A 17,492-nucleotide genomic window follows, 5' to 3' on the forward strand; every position below is an offset into this window, starting at 1 on the left:
GGAATGGAATGTGGAATGGAATGGAATGGAATTTGGAATGTAATTGAATAGAATGTGGAATGGAATTTGGAGTGGAATGTGCAATGTAACCTGGAATGGAAAGGAAGGGACTGTGGAATGGAACAGAGTGGAATATGGAATGGAATGGAATGGAATATGGAATATAATGTGTAATGGAGTGGATTGGAATGTGGAATGGAATGTGGAATGGAATTCAATGGAATGTGGAATGGAATGGAATGGAATCTGGAATGGAATGGAATGGAATGTGGAATGGAATGTGGAACGCAATGTGGAGTGGCACGTGTAATGGAATGGAGTGCAATGTGGAATGGAATGAGGAATGCAATTGAAATGAAATGAAGAATGGAATGCAATGTGGAATGGAACGTGTAATGGAAAGTGGAATGGAATCTGCAATGGAAACTAGAATGGAATGGAATGGAATGTGGAATGGATCATGGAATGGAATGGAAAGGAACATGCAATGAGATGGAATTGAATTTGGAATGGAAGGTGGAATGGAATGGAATGGAACGTGGAAAGGAACATGGACTGGAAGGTGGAATGGAAAGTGGAATGGAACATGGAATGGAATGTGCAATGGAGCGTGGAAAGGAATGTGGAATGGAAGGTGGATGAGAATAGAATGGAATGTGGAATGGAATTTAAAGGAAGGTGGAAAGGAATGTGGAATGGAATGGAATCGAATGTAGAATGGAATGTGGAATGGAACGGAATGGAATGTGGAATGGAACGTAGAATGCAATGGAATGGAATGTGGAATGGAAGGTGGAATGGAATGGAATGCAACTTAGAATGGATCGTGGAGTGTTAAAGTCTCCCATTATTAATGTGTGGGAGTCTAAATCTCTTTGTAGGTCACTCAGGACTTGCTTTATGAATCTGGGTGCTCCTGTATTGGGTGCATATGTATTTAGGATAGTTAGCTCTTCTTGTTGAATTAATCCCTTTACCATTATGTAATGGCCTTCTTTGTCTCTTTTGATCTTTGTTGGTTTAAAGTCTGTTTTATCAGAGGCTAGGATTGCAACCCCTGCCTTTTTTTGTTTTCCATTTGCTTGGTAGATCTTCCTCCATCCTTTTATTTTGAACCTATGTGTGTCTCTGCACGTGAGATGGGTTTCCTGAATACAGCACACTGATGGGTCTTGAGTCTTTATCCAATTTGCCAGTCTGTGTCTTTTAATTGGACCATTTAGTCCATTTACATTTAAAGTTAATATTGTTATGTGTGAATTTGATCCTGTCATTATGATGTTAGCTCGATGTTTTGCTCGTTAGTTGATGCAGTCTCTTCCTAGTCTCAATGGTCTTTACATTTCGGTATGATTTTGCAGTGGCTGGTACCGGTTGTGCCTTTCCATGTTTAGCACTTCCTTCAAGAGCTCTTTTAGGGCAGGCCTGGTGGTGACAAAATCTCTCAGCATTTGCTTGTCTGTAAAGTATTTTATTTCTCCTTCACTTATGAAGCTTAGTTTGGCAGGATATGAAATTCTGGGTTGAAAATTCTTTTCTTTAAGAATGTTGAATATTGGCCCCCACTCTCTTCTGGCTTGTAGGGTTTCTGCCGAGAGATCCGCTGTTAGTCTGATGGGCTTCCCTTTGATGGTAACCCGTCCTTTCTCTCTGGCTACCCTTAACATTTTTTCCTTCATTTCAACTTTGGTGAATCTGACAATTATGTGTCTTGGAGTTGCTCTTCTCGAAGAGTATCTTTGTGGCATTCTCTGTATTTCCTGAATCTGAATGTTGGCCTGCCTAGCTAGATTGGGGAAGTTCTCCTGGATAATATCCTGCAGAGTGTTTTCCAACTTGTTTCCATTCTCCCCGTCACTTTCAGGTACACCAATCAGACATAGATTTGGTCTTTTCACATAGTCCCACATTTCTTGGAGGCTTTGCTCGTTTCTTTTTATTCTTTTTTCTCTAAACTTCCCTTCTCGCTTCATTTCATTCATTTCATCTTCCAGGGCTGATACCCTTTCTTCCATTTGATCGCATCGGCTCCTGAGGCTTCTGCATTCTTCACGTAGTTCTCGAGCCTTGGTTTTCAGCTCCATCAGCTCCTTTAAGCACTTCTCTGTATTGGTTATTCTAGTGGATGTCCTTTCTGTTAGTTTTCCTTCTAACAGACAGAAACCTCAGCTGCAGGTCTGTTAGAGTACCTGGCCGGCCGTGTGAGGTGTCAGTCTGCCCCTGCTGGGGGGTGCCTCCCAGTTAGGCTGCTCAGGGGTCAGGGGTCAGGGACCCACTTGAGGAGGCAGTCAGCCCGTTCTCAGATCTCCAGCTGCGTGCTGGGAGAACCACTGCTCTCCTCACAGCTGTCAGACAGGGACATTTAAGTCTGCAGAGGTTACTGCTGTCTTTTTGTCTGTGCCCTGCCCCCAGAGGTGGAGCCTACAGAGGCAGGCAGGCCCCCTTGAGCTGTGGTGGGCTCCACCCAGTTCAAGTTTCCAGGCTGCTTTGTTTACCTAAGCGAGCCTGGGCAATGGCGGGCGCCCCTCCCCCAGCCTCGCTGCCGACTTGCTGTTTGATCTCAGACTGCTGTGCTAGCAATCAGCGAGACTCCGTGGGCATAGGACCCTCTGAGCCAGGTGCGGGCTATACTCTCCTGGGGCACCGTTTACTAAGCCCGTCGGAAAAGCACAGTATTTGGGTGGGAGTGGCCCGATTTTCCAGGTGCCGTCTCTCACCTCTGGAAGGGGAACTCCCTGACCCCTTGCGCTTCCCGAGTGAGGCAATGCCTCGCCCCGCTTCGGCTGGCGCACGGTGCGCTCACCCACTGACCTGCGCCCACTGTCTGGCACTCCCTAGTGAGATGAACACGGTACCTCAGATGGAAATGCAGAAATCACCCGTCTTCTGCGTCGCTCGCGCTGGGAGCTGTAGACCGGAGCTGTTCCTTTAACACCCCACTGTCAACATTAGACAGATCAACGAGACAGAAAGTCAACAAGGATACCCAGGAATTGAACTCAGCTCTGCACCAAGCAGACCTAATAGACATCTACAGAACTCTCCACCCCAAATCAACAGAATATACATTTTTTTCAGCACCACACCACACCTATTCCAAAATTGACCATATCCTTGGAAGTAAAGCTCCCCTCAATAAATGCAAAATAACAGAAATTGTAACAAACTGTCTCTCAGATCACAGTGCAATCAAGCTAGAACTCAGGATTAAGAATCTCACTCAAAACCGCTCAACTACGTGGAAACTGAACAACCTGCTCCTGAATGACTACTGGGTACATAACGAAATGAAGGCAGAAATAAAGATGTTCTTTGAAACCAACGAGAACCAAGACACAACATACCAGAATCTCTGGGATGCATTCAAAGCAGTGTGTAGAGGGAAATTTATAGCACTAAATGCCCACAAGAGAAAGCAGGAAAGATCCAAAATTGACACCCTAACATCACAATGAAAAGAACTAGAAAAGCAAGAGCAAACACATTCAAAAGCTAGCAGAAGGCAAGAAATAACTAAAATCAGAGCAGAACTGAAGGAAATAGAGACACAAAAAACCCTTCAAAAAATAAATGAATCCAGGAGCTGGTTTTTTGAAAGGATCAACAAAATTGATAGACCGCTAGCAAGATTAATAAAGAAAAAAAGAGAGAAGAATCAAATAGATGCAATAAAAAATGATAAAGGGGATATCACCACCGATCCCACAGAAATACAAACTACCATCAGAGAATATTACAAACACCTCTATGCAAATATACTAGAAAATCTAGAAGAAATGGATAAATTCCTCAACACATACACCCTCCCAAGACTAAACCAGGAAGAAGTTCAATCTCTGAATAGACAAATAACAGGAGCTGAAATTATGGCAATAATCAATAGCTTACCAACCAAAAAAACTCTAGGACCAGATGGGTTCACAGCCGAATTCTACCAGAGGTACAAGGAGGAGCTGGTACCATTCCTTCTGAAACTATTCCAATCAATAGAAAAAGAGGGAATCCTCCCTAACTCATTTTATGAGGCCAGCATCATCCTGATACCAAAGCCTGGCAGAGACACAACAAAAAAAGAGAATTTTAGACCAATATCCTTGAAGAACATTGATGCAAAAATCCTCAATAAAATACTGGCAAACAGAATCCAGCAGCACATCAAAAAGCTTATCCACCATGATCAAGTGGGCTTCATCCCTGGGATGCAAGGCTGGTTCAATATATGCAAATCAATAAATGTAATCCAGCATATAAACAGAACCAAAGACAAAAACCACATGATTATCTCAATAGATGCAGAAAAGGCCTTTGACAAAATTCAACAATGCTTCATGCTAAAAACTCTCAATAAATTAGGAATTGATGGGACGTATCTCAAAATAATAAGAGCTATTTATGACAAACCCACAGCCAATATCATACTCAATGGGCAAAAACTGAAAGCATTCCCTTTGAAAACTGGCACAAGACAGGGATGCCCTCTCTCGCCACTTCTATTCAACATAGTGTTGGAAGTTCTGGCTAGGGCAATTAGGCAGGAGAAGGAAATCAAGGGTATTCAATTACGAAAAGAGGAAGTCAAATGGTCCCTGTTTGCAGACGACATGATAGTATATCTAGAAAACCCCATTGTCTCAGCCCAAAATCTCCTTAAGCTGATAAGCAACTTCAGCAAAGTCTCAGGATACAAAATCAATGTTCAAAAATCACAAGCATTCTTATACATCAATAACAGACAAACAGAGATCCAAATCATGAGTGAACGCCCATTCACAATTGCTTCAAAGAGAATAAAATACCTAGGAATCCAACTTACAAGGGATGTGAAAGACCTCTTCAAGGAGAACTACAAACCACTGCTCAAGGAAATAAAAGAGGATACAAACAAATGGAAGAACATTCCATGCTCATGGGTAGGAAGAATCAATATCATGAAAATGGCCATCCTTCCCAAGGTAATTTACAGATTCAATGCCATCCCCATCAAGCTCCAAATGACTTTCTTCACAGAATTGGAAAAAACTACTTTAAAGTTCATATGGAACCAAAAAAGAGCCCGCATCGCCAAGTCAATCCTAAGCCAAAAGAACAAAGCTGGAGGCATCACGCTACCTGACTTCAAACTATACTACAAGGGTACAGTAACCAAAACAGCATGGTACTGGTACCAAAACAGAGATATAGATCAATGGAACAGAACAGAGCCGTCAGAAATAATGCCACATATCTACAACCATCTGATCTTTGACAAACCTGAGAAAAACAAGAAATGGGGAAAGGATTCCCTATTTAATAAATGGTGCTGGGAAAACTGGCTAGCCATATGTAGAAAGCTGAAACTGGATCCCTTCCTTACACCTTATACAAAAATCAATTCAAGATGGATTAAAGACTTAAATGTTAGACCTAAAACCATAAAAACCCTAGAAGAAAACCTAGGCAATACCATTCAGGACATAGGCATGGGCAAGGACTTCATGTCTAAAACACCAAAAGCAATGGCAACAAAAGCCAAAATTGACAAATGGGATCTAATTAAACTGAAGAGCTTCTGCACAGCAAAGGAAACTACTATCAGAGTGAACAGGCAACCTACAAAATGGGAGAAAATTTTCGCAACCTACTCATCTGACAAAGGGCAAATATCCAGAATCTACAATGAACTCCAACAAATTTACAAGAAAAAAACAAACAACCCCATCAAAAAGTGGGTGAAGGACATGAACAGACACTTCTCAAAAGAAGACATTTATGCAGCCAAAAGACACATGAAAAAATGCTCACCATCACTGGCCATCAGAGAAATGCAAAGCAAAACCACAATGAGATACCATCTCACACCAGTTAGAATGGCGATCATTAAAAAGTCAGGAAACAACAGGTGCTGCTGGAGAGGATGTGGAGAAATAGGAACACTTTGACACTGTTGGTGGGACTGTAAACTAGTTCAACCCTTGTGGAAGTCAGTGTGGCGATTCCTCAGGGATCTAGAACTAGAAATTCCATTCGACCCAGCCATCCCATTACTGGGTATATACCCAAAGGACTATAAATCATGCTGCTATAAAGACACATGCACACGTATGTTTATTGCCGCATTATTCACAATAGCAAAGACTTGGAACCAACACAAATGTCCAACAATGATAGACTGGATTAAGAAAATGTGGCACATCTACACCATGGAATACTATGCAGCCATAAGAAATGATGAGTTCATGTCCTTTGTAGGGACATGGATGAAATTGGAAATCATCATTCTCAGTAAACTATCACAAGAACAAAAAAACAAACACCGCATATTCTCACTCATAGGTGGGAATTGAACAATGAGAACACATGGACACAGGAAGGGGAACATCACACTTCAGGGACTGTTGTGGGTTGGGAGGAGGGGGGAGGGATAACATTGGGAGATATACCTAATGCTAGATGACGAGTTGGTGGGTGCAGTACACCAGCATGGCACATGTATACATATGTAACTTACCTGCACATTGGGCACATGTACCATGAAACCTAAAGTATAATAATGATAATAATAATAATAATTACAATAAAAGAAAAAAAAAAAAGAATGGATCGTGGAATGGAACGCGAAATGGAATGTGGCATGGAACATGGAATGGCATGGGCAAAAGAATGTGGAATGGAACGTGGAATGTCATGGAATGGAAAGTGGAACGGAAGGTGGAATGGAATAGAGTGGAACATGGAATGGAATGTGGAATGCAACGTGGAATGGAACGTGGAAAGTAACGTGGAATGGAACGGAATGGAATGTGGAATGGAATGTGAAATGGAAGGTGGAATGGAACGGAATCGAATATGGCATGGAAAGTGGAATGCAATGGAATGCAACGTGGAATGGAAAGTGAAATGGCATGTGGCATGGAAAGTGGAATGACATGGGCAATAGAATGTGGAATGGAAAGTGGAATATAATGGAATGGAAAGTTGAATGGAATGTGGAATGGAATGGAATGGAATTTGGAATGGAATTGAATGGAATGTGGAATGGAATTTGGAATGGAATGTGGAATGTAACATGAAGCAGAATGGAAGGGAATGTGGAATGGAACGGAGTGGAATATGGAATGGAATGGAATGGAATGTGGAATATAATGTGGAATGCAATGGATTGGAATGTGGAATGGAATAGAATGGAATCTGTAATGGAATGGAATGAAATATGGAATGAAATATGTAATGGAATGTGGATCGCAATGTGGAGTGGCAAGTGTAATGGAACGGAGTGCAATGTGGAATGGAATGTGGAATGGAATGTGAAATGGAATGAGGAATGGAATTCAATGTGGAATGCAAAGTGGAATGGAAAGTGGAATGGAATCTGGAATGGAAACTGGAATGGAACGGAATGGAATGTGGAATGGATCGTGGAATGGAATGGAATGGAATGTGGAATGGAACGTGGAATGGAATGTGGGATGGAATGTGGAAAGGAACATGGAATGGAATCTGCAATGGAATGTTTAACGGAACTTGGAATGGAATGAAATGAAAAGTGGAAAGGAACGTGGAATGGAATGGAAAGGGACGTGGAATGGAATGTGGAATGGAATGTGGAATGCAACGTAGAATGGAATGCAATGGAATGTGGAATGGAATGTGGATTGGAATGGGGAATGTAATGGAATGTCATGGAATTTAATGGTATGGAATGTGGAAAAGAATGTGGACAGGAATGTGGAATGCAATGTGGAATGGAAGGGAATGAAATGTGGTATGGAATGTGGAATGGAATGTGGAATGGAACGGAATGGGATGGAATGGATTGTGGAATGGAATGTGGAATGGAACGTGGAATGGAATGGAATGGAACATGGAATGGGATGGAATGGAATGTGGAAAGGAAAGTAGAATGGAATGGAATGGAACTTGAAATGGAACATGGAATGGAAAGTGGAATGGAATATGCAATGGAACATGTAAACGAATGTGGAATGGAATGTGGAATGGAAAGTGGAATGGAGTTTGAAATGATATGGAATGGAACGTGGAATGGAATGCGGAAAGGAATGTGGAATGGAAAGTGGAATGGAACGAGGAAAGGAACGGAATGAAATCAGTAATGCAACGGAATGGAATGTGGAATGGAAGGTGGAATGAAATGTGGAATGGAATGTGGAATGGAATGGAATGTAATTTGGAATGGAATGCAATGGAATCTGGAATGGAAGGTGGAATGGAAAGTGGAATGTATCTTGGAATGGAAAGGAGTGGAATGTGGAATGGAACGGAGTAGAATGTGGAATGGGATGGAATGCAATGTGTAATGGAATTGAATTGAATATGGAATAGAATGTGGAATGGAACAAAATGGAATCCAGAATGGAATGGAATGGAACGGAATGCAATTCGAAGTGGAACATGGAATGGAACGTGGAATGGAATGTGGAATGGAAAGGAAAAGAATGAGAATGGAAGGTAACAGAATGTGGAATGGAATGTGTAATGGAATTGAAAGGAATGTGGAATGAAATGGAAAATAATGTGGAATGAAATGTAATGCAATGTGGAATGGAATATGGCATGGAATGGAAATAATGTGGAATGGAATTTAACGGAATTAGGAATGGAATGGAATGTCGAACAGAAAAGAGTTATATGTGGAATGGAATGGAGTGGTACGGAATGTGGAATAGAATGGTTTGGAATGTGGAATGGAATGGAATGCAATGGAATGGATTCTGGAATGGAATGGAATGCGGAAGGGAATGGAATTAAATGGAATGGAAGGTGGAATGGAATGTGAAATGGAATGTTGAAAGGAAAGTGGAATGGAATGAAAAGGAACATGGAATGGAATGGAATGCAACGTGGAATGGAATTAAATGGAAAGTGGAATGGAACGCGGAATGGAATGCACTGGAAAGTAAAATGGAATGGAATGGAATGTGAAATGGAATGGAATGGAAATTGGTATGGAACATGGAATGGAATGGAATGGAACATCGAATGGAATGTGGAATGGAATGTGGAATAGAAAGTGAAATGGAACGTGTAATGGAATGGAATGTCACATGGAATGTCATGTGGAATGGAATCTGGAATGTATTGGAATGGAACGTCCAATGGAATGGAATGGAATGTGGTATGTTATGTGGAAAGGAATGGAATGAAATGTGGAAGGGAATGTGGTAAGGGATGTGGAATGGAATTGAATGGAATGTGTAATGGAATGGAATGGAATGCGAAAGGTAATGTGGAATGCAATGTGGAATCAAATGTGGAATGGAATGTGGAATGAAATGGAATGGAATGTGGAATGGAATGTGGAATGGAAAGTGGAATGGAACAGAATGAAACATGGAATCGTACGTGGAATGAAACGTGTAAGAGAATGTGGACGGAAAGTGGAATAGAATGTGCAATGGAATGTGAAATGGAACGTGGAAGGGAAAGCAATGGAAACTGGAATGGAACGCAGAATGGAATGCTATGGAACGTTGAAGGGAACGTGGAATGGAATGTGGAATGGATCGTGGAATAGAAAGTGCAATGGAATGGAATGGAATGTAGAATGGAATGTGGAATTGAATGTGGAATGAAATGTGGAATGCAATGAAATGATATGTGTAAAAGAATGTAGAATGGAATGGAAGGGAATGGAATGGAATGGAATGTGGAAAAGAATGCAGAAATGAAGGTGGAATGGAAAGCGGAATGGAACGTGCAATATAATACAAATAATGTGGAATGGAATGTCGTATGGTATGGAATCGAGTTTGGAATGGAATGTGGAATGAAATGTGGAATGGAATGGAAGGTGGAAAGGAGGTGGAATGGCATGGAATGAAATGTTTAAATGGAATCTAATGGAATGCATAATGCAATGTGGACTGCAATGCAATGCAAAGTGGAATGAAAAGGAAGGGAATGTGGAATTGAATGTTTAATGGAATGTGGCATGAAATGAGGAATGGAATGTGGACTGGATCGTGGAATGGATGTTGGAATGGAGTGAGGAGTGGAATGGAATGGAACTTGGAAAGGAATGTGGAATTTAATGGAATGGAATATGGAATGCAATGTTGAATGGAATGAAACTGAATAGAATGTAGAATGGAAAGTGGATTGGAATGGAAGGGAATGTGGAGTGCAATGTGGAATGGAATGTGGAACGGAACCTGGAACGGAACGGAATTTAGCGTGTAATGGATTGGAATGGAATGTGGAATGCAAGGTGAAATGGAATGGAATGGAATGTGGAAAAGAACGTGGAATTTACCTTGGAATGGAAAGGAATGGAACGTGGGGTGGAAGTGGAATGGAATTTGGAATGGAACATGGAATGGAATTTGAATTGAATGTGGGATGGAATTGAATGGAACGTGGAATGGAATGGAATCGAATGTGTTATGCAATGTGGAATGGAATGGAATGGAATGTGGAATGGAATGTGGTATTGGATGTGTAATGGAATAGAATGGAATGTGGAATGGAATGTGGAATGCAATGGAATGGAATGAGCAATGGAATGTGGAATGGAACGTGGAATGGAAGGTGGAATGGAATATGGAATGCAATGTGGAAAGGAATGGAATGCAATGTGGAAAGGAATGGAATGCAATGTGGAATGGAATGTGAAATGGAAAGGAATGGAATGTGGAATGGAATGTTGAAATGAATGGAATGGAATGTGGAAAGGAAAGAGGAATGGAATGGAATGGAACGTGGAATGCAATGGAAAGGAAAGTGGAATGCAATCTAATGGAATGTGGGATAGAATGCAATGGAATGGAACGTAGAATGGAATGGAATGGAATGTGAAATGGATCGCAGAATGGAATGGAATGGAATGCGGAATGGAATTGAGTGGAATGTGGTATGGAACGTGAAATGGAATGGAATGCAAGGTGGAATGGAACGAAATGGAATGCAGAATGGAATGGAGTGGAATGTGGAATGGAAGGTGCAATGGAATGGAATGGAATGGAGTGGTATGTGGAATGGAATGGAATGGAATGTGGAATAGAATTTAGAATGGAATGTGTAATGCAATGTGGAATGGAATTTGGAATTGAAAGGAATTGAATGTGGCATTGAAGGGAATGGAATGGAATGGAATATGGAATGGAATGTAAAGTGGAATGGAATGCAACGAGGAATGGAATGCACAGCAAAATGGAATGGAATGTAGAATGGAATGTGGAATGGAATGGAAAGTGTAATGGAATGGAATGGAATGTGGAATGGAATGGAAACTGTAATGGAATGGAATGGAATGTGGAATGTAATGTGGAATGGAAAGGAATGCAATGTGGAAAGGAATGTTGAAAGGAATTGAAAGGAACATGGAATGGAACGTCGAAGGGAACGTGGACAGGAACATGGAATGGAAAGTGGAATGAAATGGAATGGAATGTGGAATGGAATGGAATGGAATATGGAATGGAATGTGGAATGCATCGTGGAATGGAACGTGGACTGAAAAATGGAATGGAAGTGGAATGGAACGTGGTATGGAACGCGCAATGGAATGGAATATAACGTGTAGTGGAACGTGGAATAGAACGTGGAATAGAACGTGGAATGGAACGTGGAATGGAACGTGGAAAGGAATGAAATGCAATGTAGATTGGAATGTAATGGAAGGTGGAATGGAATGGAATGGAATGGAAGGCAATGTGGAATATATTGGAATGGAATACAATCTGGAATGGAGTGGAATGGAATGTGGAATATAATTGAATGGAATGTGGAATGGACTAGAATGGAATGGAATGGAATGTGAAATGTAATGCAATGAAATATGAAATGGAATTCAATGGAATTTGGAACAGAATGGAATGGAATGTGGAATTGAATGGAAAGGAATGTGGAATGGAAAGTGGAATGGAAACTGGAATGGAATGTGGAATGGAATGTGGATTGGAATGGAATGCAATGTGGAATGGAAAGGAATGGAACCTGGAATGGAATGGAATGGAATGTGGAATGGACTTCAATGGATTGCAGAGTGGAATGCAATGGAAAGGAATGAGGAATGGAATGTAATGGAATGGGATGGATGGTGGAGTGGAACGGAAGAGATTGTGTAATGGAATGTGGAATGGAATGGAATCCAATGGAATGTGGAATGGAATGGAATGGAAAGGAATCGAGTGTGGAATGGAATGGAAGGGAATGTGGAATGGAATATGGAATGGAATGGAATATAATGTTGATTGTAATGGAATGGAATGTGGAATGGAAAGGAATGGAAAGGAATGGAAGCTGGAATGCAATGGAAGGTAATGTGGAATGAAATGTGGAATGGGATGGAATGGAATGTAATTGAATTTGAAATTGAATGGAACGGAATTCAGAATGGAATGAAGTGGATGGTGTAATGGAATGGAATGGATTACGGAATGGAATGTGGAATGGAATGTGGAATGGAATGGTGTTGAATGTGGAATGGAATGGAATGGAATGGACTGTGGAATGGAAAGTGGAATGGATTGGAATGGAACATGGAGTGGAAAGTGGAATGGAATGGAATTGAATGGAATGTGGAATGGAATGGAAGGGAATGTGAAATGGAATGGAATGAGGAATGGAATGAAATTTGAAATGGAATGGAATGGAATGAGGAATGGAATGGAATGGATTGCGGAATGCAATGGAACTGAGAGGAATGTGGAATGGAAAGGAAAGGAATGTGGAATGTAATCTGGAATGGAGTGTGGAATGGAATGGAGTGGAATGTGAAATGGAATGTGGTATGGAATGGAGTAGAGTGTGGAATGGAATGGAATGTAATGTGGATTGGAATGTGGAAAGCAATTGAATGGAATGTGGAATGGAATGTTGAATGTTACGGAAAGGAACGTGGAATGGATTGTGGAACGGAGTGGAAAGTAATGTGGAATGGAACGTGGAATGGAATGTGTAATGGAATGTGGAATGGTTTGGAATGGAATGTTGAATGGAATGTGGAATGGAATGGAATGGACAGTGGAAAGGTACGTGGAATGCAACGGGGAAAGGGACGTTGAATTGAATATGCAATGGAACGTGGAAAGGAATGTGGAATGGAATGTGGAATGGAATCGAATGCAATGTGTAATGGAAGGTGGAATGAATCGTGGAAAGAAATGAAATGGAACGCGGAGTGGATAGTGGAATGGAACGATGAATGGAACGTGGAATGGAACGTGGAATGGAATGGAATGGAATGTGGAGTGGAAAGTGTAATGGAACGTGGACTGGAATGTGGAATCGAAAGTGGAATGGAATGGAATGCAATGTGGAAGGGAATGGAAAGGAAAGTGGAATGGAATGGACTGGAATGTGCAATGGAATGGAATTGAATTCAATGGAATGTGGAATGGAATAGAATGGAATGTGGAATGGAATATGGAATGGAATGGAATGGAATGTGGAATGAAATAGAATGGATAGTGGAATGGAATGTGGAATGGAATGGAATGGAACGTGGAATGGAACGCGGAATGGAACGTGGTAAGGAAGGTGGAATGAAACACGGAATGGAACGTGAAATGGAATGCGCAATGTAATGTGGAATGGAATGTTGTATGGAATGTGGAATGCAATGGAATGGAATGTGCAATGGAATGTGGAATGGAACGTGGAATGGAAGGTGAAATGGAATATGGAATGGAATGTGGAAAGGAATGCAATGGAATGTGGAATGGAATCTGGAATGGAAAAGAATTGAATGTGGAATGTAATGTTGAAAGCAATGGAATGGAATGTGGAATGGAACGTGGAATGGAATGGAATGGAACGTGGAATGCAATGGAATGGAATGTGGAATGCAATCTAATGGAATGTGGAATAGAATGCAGTGGAATGGAACGTAGAATGGAATGGAATGGAATGTGAAATGGAACGTGGAATGGAATTGAAAAGAATGTGGAATGGAATTGAAAGAATGTGGAATGGAATGGAAAGGAATGAGAAATGGAATTGAGTGGAATGTGTAATGGAACGTGGAATGGAATGGAATGCAAGGAGGAATGGAATGAAATTCAATGCAGAATGGAATTGTGTGGAATGTGGAAAGGAAAGTGAAATGGAATGGAATGGAATAAGCAATGGAACGGAATGGAGCGGAATGTGGAATGGAATGGAATGGAATGTGGAATAGAATGTAGAATGGAATGTGCAATGCAATGTGGAATGGAATTTGGAATAGAATGGAATAGAATGTGGCATGGAAGATAATGGAATGGAATGGAATTTGGAATGGAACGTAAAGGGGAATGGAGTGCAATGTGGAATGGAACGCAGAGCAATATGGAATGGAATGTAGAATGGAATGTGGAATGGAATGGAAAGTGTAATGGAATGGAATGGAATGTGGAATGCAATGTGGAGTGGAAAGGAATGCAATGTGGAAAGAAATGTGAAATGGAATGGAAAGGAACATGGAATGGAACATCGAAGGGAACGTGAAAAGGAACATGGAAAGGAAAGTGGAATGAAATGGAATGGAATGTGGAATGGAATGGAATGGAATGTGGAATGGAATGTGGAATGCAACGTGGAATGGAACGTGGACTGAAAAGTGGAATGGAACGTGAAATGGAATGTGGTATGGAACGTGCAATGGAATGGACTATAACGTGTAGTGGAAAGTGGAATAGAATGTGGAATGGAACGTGGAATGGAACGTGGAATGGAATGAAATGCAACGTAGATTGGAATGGAATGGAAGGTGGAATGGAATGGAATGGAACGGAATGTTATGGAATGGAATGGAATGGAATGGAATGCAATGTGGAAAGGAATGGAATAAAATGGAATACAAAGTGGAATGGAGTGGAAACGAATGTGGAATGTAATGGAATGGAATGTGGACAGGACAAGAATGGAATGGAATGGAATGTGAAATGGAATGCAGTGGAATGTGAAACGGAATTCAATGGAATTTGGAAGAGAATGGAATGGAATGTGGAATGGAAAGGAAAGGAATGTGGAATGGAAAGTGGAATTGAATGTGGATTGGAATGGAAGGCAATATGGAATGGAATTGAATGGAGTGGAAAGTGGAAAGGAATTGAATGGAATGTGGAATGAATGTACAATGGAATGTGGAATGGAATGTGGAAAGGAATGAGGAATCGAATGGAATGGAATGTGAAAAGGAATGGAATGGAATGTGGAATGGAACGAAATGGAAAGTGAAAAGGAAAGGAATTGAGTTTGAAATGGAAAGGAATGGAAGGTGGAAAGGAATGGAATGAAATATCGAATGGAATGGAATGGAATGCAATGGAATGTGGAATGGAAAGGAAGGGAATATGGAGTGGAATATGGAATGGAATGGAATGTAAAGGAATGAAATGTGGAATGGAATGGAAGGGAATTTGGAATGGAATGTGAAATGGAATGGATTGGAATGTAGAATGGAATGGAATTGAATTTGGAGTAGAATGGAATGGAATGGAATGGAATGGTATGGAATATGGAATGGGAAGTAACAGAATGTGGAAAGGAATGGAATGGAATGGAATGTGGAATTCAATGGAATGAAAAGGAATGGAATGGAATGGAATGGAATGGAATGGAATGGAATGGAATTCGTAATTGAATGTGGAATGCAATAGAAAGGAATGTAGAATGGAATGGAATGGAATGTGGAATAGAATAGAATGGAATGTGTATTGGAATGTGGAATGGAATGGAATTGAATGTGGAATGGAAAGAGCAATGGAATGGAATGGAATGTGGAATGGAAACCGGAATGCAATGAATGTCTAATGGAGTGGAAAGGACTGGAATGTGAAATGCAATGGAAAGAAACGTCTAATGGAATGTAGAATGGAATATGGATGCAATGTGGAATGGAATATATAATGGAATGGAATGGAATGTGGAATGTAGTAGAATGGAATGTGAACTTGAAAGAAATGGTTTGGAATGGAATTCAATGGAATTTGGAATGGAATGGAATGGAATGTGGAATGGAATGGAAGGGAAAGAGGAATGGAAAGTGGAATGGAATGGAATGGAATGTGCAATGGAATGGAATGGATAGCGGAATGGAATGCAATGTGGAATGTAATGGAATGGAAACGAATGGAATGGAATGTGGAATGGAATGCAATGGAATGTGGAATGGATTTTGGAATGGAAAGTAATGGAACGTGGAATGGAATGTGGAATGGAATGGAGTGGAATATGGAATGCATAGGAATGGAATGCGGAATGGAAAGGAATGGAATATGGATTGAAATGGAATGGAATGGAATGCATCACGGAACGGAATGGAATGGAATGTGGAAAGGAATGTAATGAAACGCAATGGATTGGAATGGAATGTGGAATGGAACGGAATGGAATGTGGAATGGAATGTAATGGAATATGAAATGGAATAAGAAATGCAATGCAATGGAATGCAATGTGAAACGGAATGGAATGGAAAAGAATATGTAATGGAATGGAATAGAATGTGGATTGGAACGTGGAATGGAACGTGGAATGTAACGGAAATGAACGTGGATTGGAAAGTGGAATGGAACCTGGAATAGTACATGGAATGGAATGGAATGCAATGTGAGATTTAATGGAATGGAAGGTGGAATGGTGTGGAATGGAATGTGGAATGATATGTGGGATGGAATGGAATGTAAAGTGGAATGGAATGTGGAATGGAATGAGGAATGGAATGGAATGTGGAATGGAGTGTGGAATGGAATGTGGAGTGGAATGTAGAATGGAATGGAATGGAATGTGGAATGGAATCCAATGGAATGCGGAATGGAATGTGGAATGGACTGGAATGGAATGTGGAATGGATTGCAATGTATCGTGGAGTTCAATGTGGAAAAGAATGTTGAATGGAATGTGCAATAGTGTGGAATGGAATGTGTAACGGAATGGAATGGAATGTGGAATAGAATGGAATGGAATGGAATGTGGAATAGAATGGAATGGAATGGTAGGTGTAATAGAATGTGGAGTGTAATGGAAAGGAATGTGAAATGGAGTGGAATAGAATGTGGACTGTAATGGAATGGAATATGGAATGGAATGGAATGTGGAATAGAATGGAAAGTAGAATGGAGTGGAAAGGTATGTGGAATAGAATTTAATGGAATGGAAGTTGGAATGGAAAGTGGAATAGAATGTGGAATGGAACGTGGAATGGAAGGTAATGGAATGTGGAAAGGAATGAGGAATAGAATGTGGAATGGAATTTGTTGTGGAAAGGAATATGTTATTGAATGGAATGGAATGGGGAATGGACTGTGTTGCAAAGTGGAAAGGAACGTGGAAAAGAATGTGGAATGGAATAAAATGGAATGTGGAATGGAACAGAATGGAATGTGGAATGGAATGCGGAATGGAATGGAATGGAATGTGGAATAAGATGTTGAATGGAATGTGGAATGGAACGGAAAGGAATGTGGAATGGAATATGGAATGGAGTGTGGAATGGAATGTGGAATGGAATGGAATGGATTGTGAATGGAATGGAATGGTATGGAATGTGGAATGAAATGGAACGGAATGTGGA

This window comes from Pongo pygmaeus, chromosome 22 (genome assembly GCF_028885625.2).
Source record: "Pongo pygmaeus isolate AG05252 chromosome 22, NHGRI_mPonPyg2-v2.0_pri, whole genome shotgun sequence".
Classification (NCBI taxonomy): domain Eukaryota; kingdom Metazoa; phylum Chordata; class Mammalia; order Primates; family Hominidae; genus Pongo; species Pongo pygmaeus.